We start from the raw sequence: 14,636 nt of genomic DNA, 5'->3' as shown, positions 1-14,636 counted from the left end.
TCACAAATCCAAATATGTGTCTCTTTGACGGCACAACAGATCCCTTTGACCATATAAGCAGTACAAGCAGAAGATGATGACAGTAACAGCCGTAGGGCAAGTCAAGGAGGTTTGCATGTGCAAAGGATTTGATCCACCTTAACAGGATCGGCACTTCTATGGTTCGTGAGCCTGCCCAACAGGTCGATATCCACATTTGCTGAATTAGTGAATGCATTCACTCAACAATTTGCAAGCAGCAGGAAGCCGCAGAAGCTTGCAGGAGATCTGTACAGAATCGTCCAGGGGGCAGGAGAGACCATTGGAGAATACAATACTAGGTCCAACAATAAGAAGGTAGCAGTACGAGAGTGCGACGTTTCGACAGCAGTAGGAGCCTTCAGGAGAGGCCTCCACCATGACTCCGACCTATACAAGCAGCTGACTATGCACCCCTGCCATTGTTTTGAGGAAGTACAAGAAAAGGCAGCTGCCGCAATCAAACTAGAAGAAGACATCCTAGCTAGAGCCAACCAACCTAATACACCAAGTGTTTCTAGTACCTCAGCCGTAGAGAAATCAGGAAGAAACAAACCCACCAGCAAGAAGGATGAGAGATACAGGCCATATGGAAGGGGAGTCAACAGTATCGAGGAAAATCAGCAACTCCCTACTCTGGAAGAATATGGATTCACTACGGGTGTCGGAGGAATCCTGAAGGCACTCAGGGAGATGGAAGATGGAGTCAGGTGGCCCAACCCACCAGTAAAGGGACAAGCATGGAGAAAGGATAGAAAAAAGAAGTGTGAGTTCCACCGTGATATTGGGCACAATACTGAGGATTGCTAAACATTACGGAGAGAGATCAAGCGCCTATATGAACAAGGAAAGCTGAGCCACCTATTACCATGTGGGGGCAAGTAACAGGATAAGGTATGCACCACCAAACCTGCAACCCCACCCACATGCACCAAAATCATAAACGTGATAACAGGCGGCTCAGACCTAAGTGGGCTGACATACTCAGCAGCTAAGAGACATGCTACCGAGACCAAAAGAGATAAGCCAGCAAATTCTTGCAGAATTTCTCACAACGACTTACCAGCTGTTAGCTTTGATGAAGGAGATACATACGACGAACGAGAGCATCATGACGCACTTATTATCACTCTATCAATGGCCAATTGCACAGTTAGAAAGGTCCTGGTAGATACAGCGGCTCGGTCAATCTCCGATCATGTCAAGACCATAGAAAACATGGGATTCAGCGAGAAGGATTTGCAGAAGAAGACTATTCCGCTAGTAGGCTTCCGTGGGGAGACAGCCAACTCACTAGGCGAGATAGTCATCCCAACTTATGTGGGAGGAGTCAACAAGCAAGTCAGGTATCTAGTTATAGATGGACCTTCCACGTACAATGTCATTCTGGGAAGGTCGTGGCTACACCAGATGAAAGCAGTCCCCTCAACATATCACCAATGCATAAAGTTCTTCACACCATGGGGAGTAGAGACAATAAGAGGAGATCAGGAGGAAGCTAGAGGCTGCTATAAAAAGGCACTAAAATGTACTGCCAGCCCTCCCGCATAGCAATTACAGAAGCAGCTTGTCCAGGACGAATACATCGAGCCCCGGCAGAAGAGCTAGATCAAATTAACATGGACAAGCTGCACCCAGAAAGAACTGTGCTAATTAGAGCAGGATGCACAGGAAACTTGAGATAGCAGCTAATTAAATTCCTGCAGGATAACATGGTTTGTTTCGCATGGTCACACGATGACATGATAGGAATAGATCCGTCAATCATAACGCATAAGCTTAGTGTGGACCCAAAGTGTAAACCCATCCAGCAGAGAAGAAGAAAGTTTGCTGCAGAAAGAAACAAGGTGATTAACCAAGAGGTAGATAGTCTGCTGGCATCAAAGAAAATAAGAGAAGTAAAATATCCAGAATGGTTCTCTAACGTGGTGGTGATGCCTAGAGATTGGAAAGTGGAGAGTTTGTGTGGACTTCCCCGACCTCAACAAGGCATGCCCTAAAGATCCCTTCTCGCTGCCTCATATTGATTCAATGGTAGATGCGACAGCTGGACATGAGATATTGACATTCCTGGACGCATGGAGTGGATACAATCAGATCAACATGGATCCTGCAGATCAAGAGAAAACGGCATTCATGTCTGAGAGAGGAATATATTGCTACAATGTCATGCCATTCGGCCTAAAGAACGCAGGCTCCACATATCAGAGGCTGGTTAACCGCAATTTCAAAGAGCAGATAGGAAGAACTATGGAGGTATATATTGATGACATGGTGGTAAAATCAGAGAAAGCCAAAGATCACATGCGGCACCTGGCAGAAACATTCAGCACCTTGAGGGAATACAAAATGAAGCTAAATCCATCTAAATGTACCTTCGGGGTATCCTCTGGCAAATTCTTAGGCTACATTGTAACTCAAAGAGGGATAGAAGCTAGCATCGAGCAGATCAAGGCCGTCTTACAACTAGAGTCACCTGAAAAGCCTAAAGATGTTCAAAGACTAGCTGGAAAGGTAGCAGCCTTAAGCAGGTCATCTCAAGATCCTTAGATAAGTGCAGGCTGTTTTACGACATACTAAGAAAGAGTCAGAAGTTTGAGTGGACCGTGGATCACGAGCAAGCTTTCAGAGAGCTGAAGCACTACCTCAGCAGCCCACCACTACTGTCGAAGCCGGAACCAGAAAAACCACTATTCCTATACCAGGACGTCACAGAGGTGGCAGTGAGCGCTGGTTTGGTCAGAGAGCAGGAAAAGGAGCAAAAGCCAGTGTACTACGTAAGCAAGTCTCTGCTGCCGGCAGAGACCAGGTACACATCTCTTGAAAAATTAGTACTAGCACTGGTAGTAGCATCTCGCAAGTTGCGCCCCTATTTTGGGTCCCACACCATACATGTTGTGACCAACTACCTGCTGAAATCTATCATGAGGAAGCCTGAACTGTCAGGCAGAATGTCGAAGAGGTCTGTACACCTCAGTGGATACGATATCCAGTATGACCCCAGAACAGCAATCAAATCGCAAGTATTGGCCGACTTTGTGTCAGACTTCAGCCCAGCCATCCAAAATCTGGCAGATGAGGAAATCCTCACCCAAGAGGGGAACAAGGAGGCAGAGGTCTGGCAGATGCATATTGACGGAGCCTCCAACCAAAGGGGGGCAGGAGTAGAGTTAATCCTGCGGTCACCACAGGGAGACCTAATAGCACAAGCGGTGAGATGTGAATTCAAGGCAACCAACAATGAAACAGAGTACGAGGCCTTGATATTAGAAATGAAGCTAGCTCTATAGTTAGGAGTCAGGCACCTGCTCATATACAATGACTATGTTTTAATAGTCAATCACGTGAATGATGAGTTTATAGCCAGAGATTCGGAAATGGTTGCATACTTAAAAAGTAGCAAAGGAGTTAAAACAGAAATTCGAAACTTGCAAGCTTAAGCAGATCCCCAGGGATCAGACTGTGGAAGGAGATGCCTTAGCAAATCTGGGGGCAACATTCAAACCAACAGAATTATCCAGCATCCCCATAGCACACATGCTAGAGCCTTCTATCCAGAAGGCAGATGAAATAGACAAAGAAGAATTGGAGGATCCACAGAACGAAGAGGAAGTCCAGGCAGCTACACAGGTAGGTGAGGATTCTCAGCCAGCCAAACAGGAAGACGACTAGGATTGGCACACACCCTACCTAGACTGGCTGCGTCATAGCAAGCTACCGGATGACAAGAAGGAAGTAAGGGCTTTCATAGTGAAGGCCTCCAGGTTCATACTTATTGACGATATATGTTTGGGCTAAAAATAGCACAATAAAGAAGGCCCACTTAATAAAGTAAAGACTATGAAAGAAGTGATGAGGAGGAAGGAAGCCCGCGGTTGGAGAAAAGGGAAACGGGCTTGAGGAAGATTAGGAGCCCATCATAGGAGACGTCCGCATTAAGGAAAGAAGCGTCAGGGAGAAGTCAGGGAGAAGTTAGGGAGATCAGGGAGAATTGGCAAGGGAGTCCGGGTTTGGAAAGAGTCCTTATGGAAATTATATTCCCTTTCCATATTCGAGGTAGGACATATCTAGGGTTCTTACCCTATAAATAGCCAAGGAAGCAAATCAAGAAGACATTCATTGAACACCCGCATATATATACCAACACTCAAGATCACATCTCAACATATAAAACGTTCGTCCAAGATCTTGCAGGCCTAACGCCTAGGGCCAGCAGGATTAGCTTTGTGTCGTAATTGTAATCATCCTCCTATTCATATAGTGCAATACTTGGCAGGGTACCGTCCCTCCCGCGGTTGTTCCCACATTGGGTTTTCCGCGTCACCAAATCTCACGTGTTAATTTACATTACGCACTTTATTTTTCTATTTACTTATTTACATACGAGCGAACATACATCCAACCAACGAATATAGACTACATTGACCCTAATTAATCGACTTGGATAAAAATACCTAAACAGTTTGGCGCCCACCGTGTGGCATTGTGGTCGTCAATCGTTGATATTTTAGATATACAATGGAAAAGCAAGCATCTGAAGCCGTGTCATGGAGCAGGCAACCATCACCACCACCACCGTCTACCCAAAATCCAACATCAACAGTGGTCACGCAGGCTCCCGGACATACCTCAAGAATCATACCAACAACAAAAGCCTCTCTACCTCCCAGGACTCCTGCTGTCGTGACCCAGGCCAGGTCAGAAAAGGGAACAGCAAGTTCAGGCACCACTCCGCCACCTAGTCCCACACAAATCTTACTCACCAGCGTGGAAAATCTTCAGAAAGCTATGGAAAACATGAGAGAAGACCAGAGGAGAGCAGATGCTGAGGCGAGAAGGAGAGACAGAGAGCTCTGGGCACAGATTGATATCCTGAAACAGCAGTCTGTCACTCCGGTAAGTGGGACAGGTGAAGGAAGATACCAGCTGAACTAATAACAAGGTTAGATTTGGCTACAGTACCATCAGATGGAAGAATAACCCCACGAGGGTTAGGATACCTCACACCAGATAGGCAAATGCGGCCAACCGCATATGGACACAAACAGTGGCCTCCCCGTCGCCGCCACCCCGCAACAATTTGAGCACACCGTAGCGAGATCCGAGTCAAACCAGCAAATGAACTGGCAGCAGGGGACCATCGTTGCTACTACCCCCCTGGCTGTCGGAGCCTATCAGAGCCGTCAAGAACCCGAATCAGGAGGAAATATGCAGGCAGCTGACTAGCGGACCCCGATTCACCAAGATAACCAATCGAAGATTGAACTAAAGGAGATGATGGCGTGGTCCTGTGGCTACCACCCCCGCTCGAGAAAGCAGCTCTAGACAGTTACGCCGACTCACCATTCGTGGACACGATATCCATCACAGCCATGCCAAAGGGATTCACAAATCCAAATATGCCTCTCTTCGACGGCACGGCACATCCCTTTGATCATATCAGCCAGTACAAGCAGAAAATTATGACGGTAACAGCTATAGGGCAAGTCAAGGAGGCTTGCATGTGCAAAGGATTCGGGTCTACCCTAACAGGACTGGCACTTCGATGGTTTGTGAGCCTGCCCAATAGGTCGATATCTACATTTGCTGAATTGGTGAACGCATTTACTCACAGATTCGCAAGCGCAGAAAGCCACGAAGCACGCAGGAGACCTATACGAGAATCGTCCGTAGGGCGGGAGAGAGCATTGGAGAATACAATACTAGATTCAACAATGAGAAGGTGGCAGTACGAGAATGTGATGTCTCAACAGTAGTAGAAGCCTTCAGAAGAGGCCTTCACCGCGACTCCGACCTATACAAGCAGTTAACCATGCATTCATGCCATAGTTTCAAGCAAGACAGAGGAGAAGAAGCTGCCGCGTAATCAAAGTTGGAGGAAGATGTCTTAGCGAGCGACTTGCTAAGCACGCCTAGTATCTCCGATTACCTCACCGTGGAGAAATCGGGAAGAAAGCAAACCACCAAAGAAGAAGGATGAGAGGTACGGACCATACGGGAGGGGAGTCACAGAATCGAAGAAAATCGGCTACTCCCACTCGGCGCGAATACGGATTCACCACAGGAATCAGAGGAATCTTGAAGGCACTCAGGGAGATGGGAGATGGAGTCAGGTGGCCCAACCCACCAGTAGGAGAGCAAGCATGGAGGAAGGACAACAAGAAGAAGTGTGAATTCCACCGGGATATTGGGCACAACACTGAGGATTGCTACACATTACGAAGAGAGATCAAGCGCCTGTACGAACAGGGGAAGCTGAGCCACCTATTACCACGTGGGGGCAAGCAGGAAGATAAGGTAGGCTCCGCCAAACTGGCAGACCCACTCACATGCGCCAAAATTATAAACGTGATAACATGCGGCTCAGACTTGAGCGGGCTGACATATTCAGCAGCTAAGAGACATGCTACAGAGACCAAAGGAGATAGGCCAGCCAACTCGTGCAGAATTTCTCACAGTGACCTGCCAGCAGTCGGCTTTGATGAAGGAGATGCATACGATGAGCGAGAACATCATGACGCACTTATTATAACCTTATCAATGGCCAATCGCACAGTTAGAAAAGTCTTGGTAGATACAGGAAGCTCGGTCAACTTGATCATGCTAAAAACTATAGAAAATAGGGATTCAGCGAGCAGTATTTGCAGAAGAAGACTATTCCGCTAGTAGGCTTCAGTGGGGAAACAGCCAGCTCGCTAGGAGAGATAGTCATCCCAACCTATGTGGGGGGAGTCAACAAGCAAGTCAGGTACCTGGTTATAGATGGCCCCTCTACTTACAACGTCATCTTGGGAAGACCATGGTTGCACCAAATGAAGACAGTCCCCTCAACATACCACCATTGCATAAAATTCCCCACCCCATGGGGAGTAGAAACGATAAGAGGCGATCAGGAGGAAGCTAGAGGCTGCTATAAGAAGGCACTCAAGTGCACTGCCAGCCCCCCCGCATAGAAATTACATAAGCAGCCTATCCAGGACGAATACATCGAACCTCCAGCAGAAGAGCTGGATCAAATCAACCTGGATAAGCTGCATCCAGAACGAACCGTGCTCATTGGAGCAGGATGTACAGGAAGCTTAAGACAACAGCTAGTCAAGTTCCTAGAGGATAACATGGATTGTTTTGCATGGTCACATGATGACATGACAGGAATAGATCCGTCCATCATAACACATAAGCTTAGTGTGGACCCAAAGTGTAAGCCCGTCCAATAGAGAAGTGCAGCAGAGAGAAATAAGGTAATCAACCAGGAAGTAGATAGCCTGCTGGCAGCGAAGAAAATAAGAGAAGTGAAATATCCAGAATTGTTGTCCAACGTAGTGGTGGTGCCTAAGAAGAATGGGAAGTGGAGAGTATGTGTGGACTTAACCGATCTCAACAAAGCATGCCCTAAAGATCCATTCCCGTTGTCTCATATTGATGCAATGGTGGACGCAATAGCTGGACATGAGATGTTAACATTCCTGGACGCATGGAGTGGATACAATCAGATAAAGATGGATCCTGCAGATCAAGAGAAGATGGCATTTATGTCTGAAAGAGGAATATATTGCTACAACGTCCTGCCATTCGGCATAAAGAATGCAGGCTCCACATATCAAAGGCTTGTTAACAGAATGTTCAAAGAACAGATAGGAAGAACAATGGAGGTGTATATTGATGACATGGTAGTGAAATTAGAGAAGGCCAAAGATCACATGCGGCATCTGGCAGAAACATTCAGCACCCTCAGGGAATACAAGATGAAGCTAAATCCATCTAAATGCACCTTCGGAGTATCTTCTGGCAAATTCCTGGGCTATATCGTAACTCAAAGAGGTATAGAGGCCAGCATCGAGCAGATCAAAGCCATCTTGCACTGGAGTCACCCGAGAAGCCCAAGGATGTTCAAAGACTAGCGGGAAGGTAGCGACCACTGAACAGGGTTCATTTCAAGATCTTCGATAAATGCAGCATTTTACGACGTACTAAGGAAAAGCCGAAGTTTGAATGGACCTACGAGCACGAGCAAGCCTTTAGAGAGTGAAGCATTACCTCACCCGCCCGCCGCCTTTGTCGAAGCGGGAGCCAGGAGAACCACTATTCCTATACCTAGCCGTCACAGAGGTAGCAGTGGGTGTTGTCCTGGTTAGAGAGCAAGAAAGGGAGCAGAAGCCAGTATACTACGTGAGCAAGTCTCTGCTACCGGCAGAGACCAGGTACACAAACCTTGAAAAGTTAGGACTAGCATTGGTAGTGGCATCTCGCAAACTGCGCCCCTATTTTGAGTCCCACATTGTACATGTCGTGACCAATTACCCACTAAAAGCTATCATGAGGAAGCCTGAACTGTCAGGCAGAATGTCGAAATGGTCTATACACCTCAGTGGGTACGACATCAAATATGACCCCAGAACAGCAATCAAATCACAAGCATTGGCCGACTTCGTGTCGACTTGATCCCGCCATCCGAATTTAGCGAGATAAAGAGATCCTCACCTTAGAAGGAAGCAAGGAGGCGTAAGTCCGCGGATGCATATTGACGGAGCCTCCAACCAAAGGGGGGCAGGCGTAGGATAAATCATGCGGTCACCACAGGGAGACCTGATAGCACAAGCAGTGAGATGTGAATTCAAGGCAACCAACAATGAAACAGAATATGAGGCCTTGATATTAGGAATGAAGCTAGCTTTGGAGTTAGGGGTCAGGCACCTGCTCATATACGGTGACTCTCTATTAATAGTCAACCACGTGAATGACGAGTTTATAGCCAGAGATTCGAAGATGATTGCATACCTAAAAGTGGCAAAGGAGTTAAAACATAAATTCGAAACTTGCAAGCTTAAACAGATCCCTAGAGATCAGAACGTGGAAACAGACGCCCTAGCAACCCTGGGGGCAACATTTAAACCAACAGAGCTATCCAGTATTCCAATAGCACACATGTTGGAACCGTCTATTCAGAAGGCGGACGAAATAGACAGAGGTGAACTGGAGGATCCACAAAGCGATAAAGAAATCCGAGCAGTTACAAAGGAAGGTGAAAGCTCTCAGCCAAACAGGCGGACACCAGACCAAGTAGCCGATCAGGCAGACGACTGGCGCAAACCTTACCTAGATTGGCTGCGCTATAACAAGCTACCAGATGACAAGAAGGAAGTGAGAGCTTTCAGAGTGAAGGCCTCCAGATTCATACTTCCGGCCCACGATGAAGGCAGATGAAGCAGAATATGCGCGCAAGTGTGACGCCTGCCAGCGCTCAGCACCAATGATCCATCAGCCAGCAGAACCCTTGCACCCCATCATTTCTCCCTGGCCAGTCATGGCATGGGGCATGGACATTGTATGACCTCTGCCAAGAGCCACGGGGAACAGAACATGGATGCTGGAGATGACAGATTACTTCTCCAAGTGGATAGAGGCATAAGCATTCACAGAACTAAAGGACAAACAAGTTATTTCGTTTATAAAACGAAACATTATTTGCAGGTTTGGTATCCCATCATAAATCATATGTGACAATGGCTCACAATTCATCTCCAACGATACCGAGGGATACTGTGCTAGGTGGAACATCACCCTAAAAAAGTCAGCACCCAGGACTCCAAATTCCAACGGGCAAGCTGAGTCTAGCAACAAAATCATCTTGGATAATCTGAGAAGGAGGTTACAGGAGTTAGGAGGAAAGTGGGCAAATGAATTGCCACTAGTATTATGGTCAGATAGAACGACGCCAAAGATAGTAATAGGTCAAACACCCTTCAGCCTGGTGTTTGGCGCAGAAGCAGTCATTCCATCAGAAGTTCTAGTTCCCACCCACAGGTATGGACGTATGACAGGGGAACTAAACAATGCAGAGATGGTCAGAAGCCTGGACAGAGTTGACGAGCTGCGAGCAAGCGCAAAAATACGTCTGGCTGCCTACAAGCTGTCAGTGGCCAGGAGTTACAACAAGAATGTGAAAGTCAGGCTCCTGGAGGTAGGAGACCTGGTTCTCCGAGAGGTGTTTCAAAACACTAAAAATTGAAAGGCAGACAAATTCGCCTACAAATGGGAAGGACCATACCAGGTAGAAGGAGTTGTTGGCCATGGTGCATACAGACTGATGACTATGGACGGTCAAATCATACAACGCCCATGGAACATACTTCACCTGAAGAGATATTACTTTTAATAATAAGTAGATTTTAGCCTTCAGGATGATGTACTATGAAAAGCCAAATCATTTTGAAATAAAAATAAAAATCCGGTAGTAGGCATACTGCCAATTTCACTCCTATTTATGGTGTCTCTAACTATTTTAAGATATTAAACTGCTATTAGATGGTGTGGTCTGGCAGCGTCCTGGGACCACAATTGCTCTGGTACCCTATGAGATGGCGACAGGTACTTCACATCATTTTAATAGATTTTCCTATTTTCAGACATCTCTAGGTACATCACTCTGAATCCTAGTGTCTATGGTACGTTGAAAGGGTATCTAGCAGGACTGTCAACTGCCAACGCGGGGTGACAAGGCACATGGCACTCCAATATGCCTAACCTATTTTCTCCATAATGAGCACCCTTACCAGGCAGACTGTGCAACATACGAAAGGGAGCCTGGTTGACGGTTAAACACGCTTACCCAGCTACCCTTGATACCACCCCCTGGACGTAGCTCGCACTAATCGCAAATAATCAGGGCCCCAGCATGCATGCACATATATGGAACGTAGGGATCTCTACGCTACCAGAATCCTGCAGCGTCCCATTGGTCCTAGAATGGCGATAAACTTGCCTAAATTACGCCCCTGTTGGCTTTAAATGTGATGAACACACCTTGCGTCATGAACAAGGTTAAGTAGTCCAAAACTGCAGCATACGCCTAAATCAGCCATCAAGCTGACACGGCATCTAGCTTAGTCTGGATCAGCCTCTTCAGCCGACAGATCGGTCTAAATCACCTCTTAGGTTGACACGGCCACTCCTCCTTACATTGCGGCATATGCCTAAATCAGCCATCAGTGAAACGACTAGTCGAGTTAGAAAGTCAGCCTCTTCAGGATGACAGGACTCGCCTAAATCAGCCAGCAGGCTGACACGACAACTTCCTAAACTAAGGAAACCTAAGAAACAAGCACACAGGATATAAACTAAAACCTTGCCAAACTGCGGCAAGGGATGTTCCCAAAATATGGCCAAAGTACGGCCCCCGAGTTTAACCGCCAACTTGGCGGAACAACCAAAAGAGTTTAAAAAACTTACAAGTCTGCCACCTTTGGGCCAGACTACCAAAAAAGTCCGTTAAACACAAAAAATACTTAACTGTAAGTCACATTAATGACCTCCACTTCTGGCATCTCCTCTGCCTGCTGACCCTCTGTTTTAGGTACCGCACCAGCTTGCACACCCTCAGCTGCCAAAGCATCCAGAGCTCCGTCAGCAGCATCTTGGGGCATTTCAGCGTCTCCACGAGCAGCTTTCTCAGCCAGTGCAGGAGAATTCACCTCCCCAACTTCAGGCATCAATGCACTCAGATCAGGTTGGGTGGGGTAGAGCATCTCCAGCTGTCTCTCCTCCTCCTCTATAGCTTGCTAAGTGGGAGCCTCCTCAAGAGCAGCACGCATCCCGCTGATTTTTCCCCGCCAGGTAGCATACGCAAAGACATTGGTGAACAGGGAGATCAGCTTATTAATCTTCTCATCAGAACGCTTGAGGGAGTCAAAGAAGGTGCTGCACACCTCCTGAGTACGTGCTAGTTGATCAGCCCCTTTCTTCAGCTTCTTCTTTGTAACAGCAAGCTCAGCCTTCAATTCCACCACGCGCTTCTTCAGATCAGATCGCTGCTGTGCCAAGTCGGCAACTGTCCCTTTCAGCTCTTGGTTTTTGGCGTTGGTGGCACGACTGGTGATCTGCACTATGTTGATCATCTTCCTATTGTAAAGAGCAGACTGCAAGGTCTAGGGCAGGAAAAGTCAGAAGATAGCAAGAGAAGTCAAAGGTTAAAATTTAGAACAGGTAGAAGATGAAGATTGCTCACCGTGAAGGCACTGTGCACATCGTTTTCAGCCATCTCCTCTGCAGAGAATTCTGAGAAAGCCTCTTTTAGAGGAGGGAAAAGCAGCTGGTCGATCTCTGGCCAGTACGACGCCTTATCAACATTCCCAAAACCTTCTGGGAAGTGAGTAATAATGCCTCCACTAGCTGAGGCATGAGGACTGGCAGGAGGAGTAGGCGGATGGCGAGACAACGGGTCAACCTCTAAGGGCTCAGGCCTAGCAGAACAGGAGTACGTAGGAGGGGTCTGGAAAGAGGCAGCAGGAGCACTCTTCATGGAGGCGGATGCCATGTCAGGACTGGTAGACGATCTCTTTCTTTTTGTGCTTTGGAGGATGATTTCTAAAGGATCAGCTTTTAAACCTGCAAGCAGATATAATCTCAGGCGTCAAGGCAATTAAAGCGTTAGTAAAAGCTGCATGAAAACTGGAACAATTGTGGGAAGCTTACCAGAAGACATGCTGTGAGCTGACTGAAGAGGGTTGGAGGAGGTAGCAGGTGAAAAACCAGGAAGCAGGTCAGGGAACTTTCTCTCGGATTCAGAGATACATAATAACTTGCTGCAGGCAGGGGTCTTTGCACCAATGCGAGTCAGGTCGCAGGGCCTGCACGAGGACGATTAAGTAAGCTAGTAAGCAGTGAGATAAATAAATCAGGTGACAGGGAGGCTACTTACTCGAAGTTATGACCCATTTCTCGAAGTTGTAATCAGCAGGCGGCTGGATGGAGTCCTTCCTCACGAAGAAGAAGTCCTTAAACCATTTCTCATCTCGGGATTTGGACACATGCCTGAAGAGAGCCTCTCCACGGCCTCGGAGTGAGAATTGGCCCCTACCCAGAGACCTGATGTTGTACATATGGGCCAGATCGCCCAGGGAGATGGAATTACCGGTGTTTTGACCAGCAGCCAAAGAGTAAAGGATAACCCTCCAGACAGTGGCAGAGATTTGTCCCATGGCAAAGTTATTCGTAAAGATGAAGTCTTGGATGAGTTTGGGAAAATGGAAACGCAGGCCATATCTAAACGGGTACAGTTAAAAACAAACCCATCCGGGACGAAGGGCATCAGCTTTCTGACCCGGTTCAGGGATGGTGATATCCACCCCATCACCAAGACCAAGCAAACCCTTGATCATGGGAATGTCAGCAGGAGTCAAGACGGAGTCACTGTCGTGGGGGTAAGTGAAGAGTCACCGAGAAGTAAAGACTGGGTCAGGGTTGCGGTCGGTAGGAGCGGAAGTCGATGACGATTGTCGAATTTTACCCATAATGAAGAAAGAGAAAATGAAAATTAAGCAGAAAAAGGGGAAGAATACCTGGAGGAACAGTGGAATAGTGGAGCAGGCGAGGTGAGAGAAGAGGAAGGTTGAGGGTTTAGAGAGAGGGATAGTTTTTGGAAATAATTTGAAATTAATGGAAGTGAAAGGTGGAGGTTGAGGTTATAAAGGAAGAGAGAGGGAGTAGGGTGCGAGAAAAGAGGAGGTGGGCGGTTGAAATGATGGGGTTGCATGAAAGGGAGTGTAAATGACGGCTTAGGGTTTTAGCGTTCGATGACGTAAAATTCCTTGCTCGACACCTCGAAGCGTACTTCACAAGAAATTTGGGGCAAACTGTTTGGGCCAAAAATCACCTAATAAAGGAAGGCCCACTTAATAAATAAATGGATCTAATGAGAAGGAGGGGATCCCACAGTTGGAATAAGCGCGAAGAAGGGGAATGGGCCGGCATGCTCGCTGGAGAAGACTGGAGCCCGTTGAAGGAGGCGTCTGGAATTAGGAAAGGGGGAGTCAGGGAGAAGTCAGGGAGATCAGGGAGAATTAAGGGACAGGACAAAACATGGAAAGAGTTATTATAGAAGTTATATTCCCTTTCCATAATCAAGGTAGGACATACCTAGGATTCTTACCCTATAAATAGTCGTGGAAGCAATCAACAGAAAGGAGACACACACACATCCACATTCTTATCAAGATATCAACTCATTCATCCGAGATCTCATCAACGCGGTACCTCGTGTTAGCGAGACTAGCATTACGATACGATTGTAATCATCCTCCCATTCAAGCATAGTACAATATTTGGCAGGGTACCGTCTCTCCCGCGGTTGTTCCCACATTGGGTTTTCCCCGTCACCAAATCTTACGTGTTAATTTATATTTCGTACTTTATTTCCTTATTCAAGCATCATCATACAAACAATCACTCAATTAACCAACGAGTAAGACCACAATGACCCGAATCAATCAATTCGGTAAAAAAATACCTAAACAACAGGTGCCCCTTTCCCCTCTTCTAGTGTTTCTTTGACTATGTGGGGAGGTAATTCGATTGAATCTGGGTCAGGATCATCCTCATTATCATCGTAAATAGAATTGCATTCAGAATAACACAAGGAGTAACCAGAATCCGATTTATTCATATTAAAATTTAAAAACAGCTGAAACAAAGAACTCATCTGTGCGGTAGTCAGTGGCGGTAAAGGGACAGTTGCTGGGACATGACCCAAGCTACTGTTACTAGGTGACGCTATGCTAGGAGAAATAGAGGGGTGGGGAGTGACGATAGGAGGAGACTCTCTAGCGACTTCTCTAGACTTA

This window comes from Silene latifolia, chromosome 7, assembly GCF_048544455.1.
Source record: "Silene latifolia isolate original U9 population chromosome 7, ASM4854445v1, whole genome shotgun sequence".
NCBI classification, from domain to species: Eukaryota; Viridiplantae; Streptophyta; class Magnoliopsida; order Caryophyllales; family Caryophyllaceae; genus Silene; species Silene latifolia.
Note: the sequence above shows the minus strand (reverse complement) of the source record.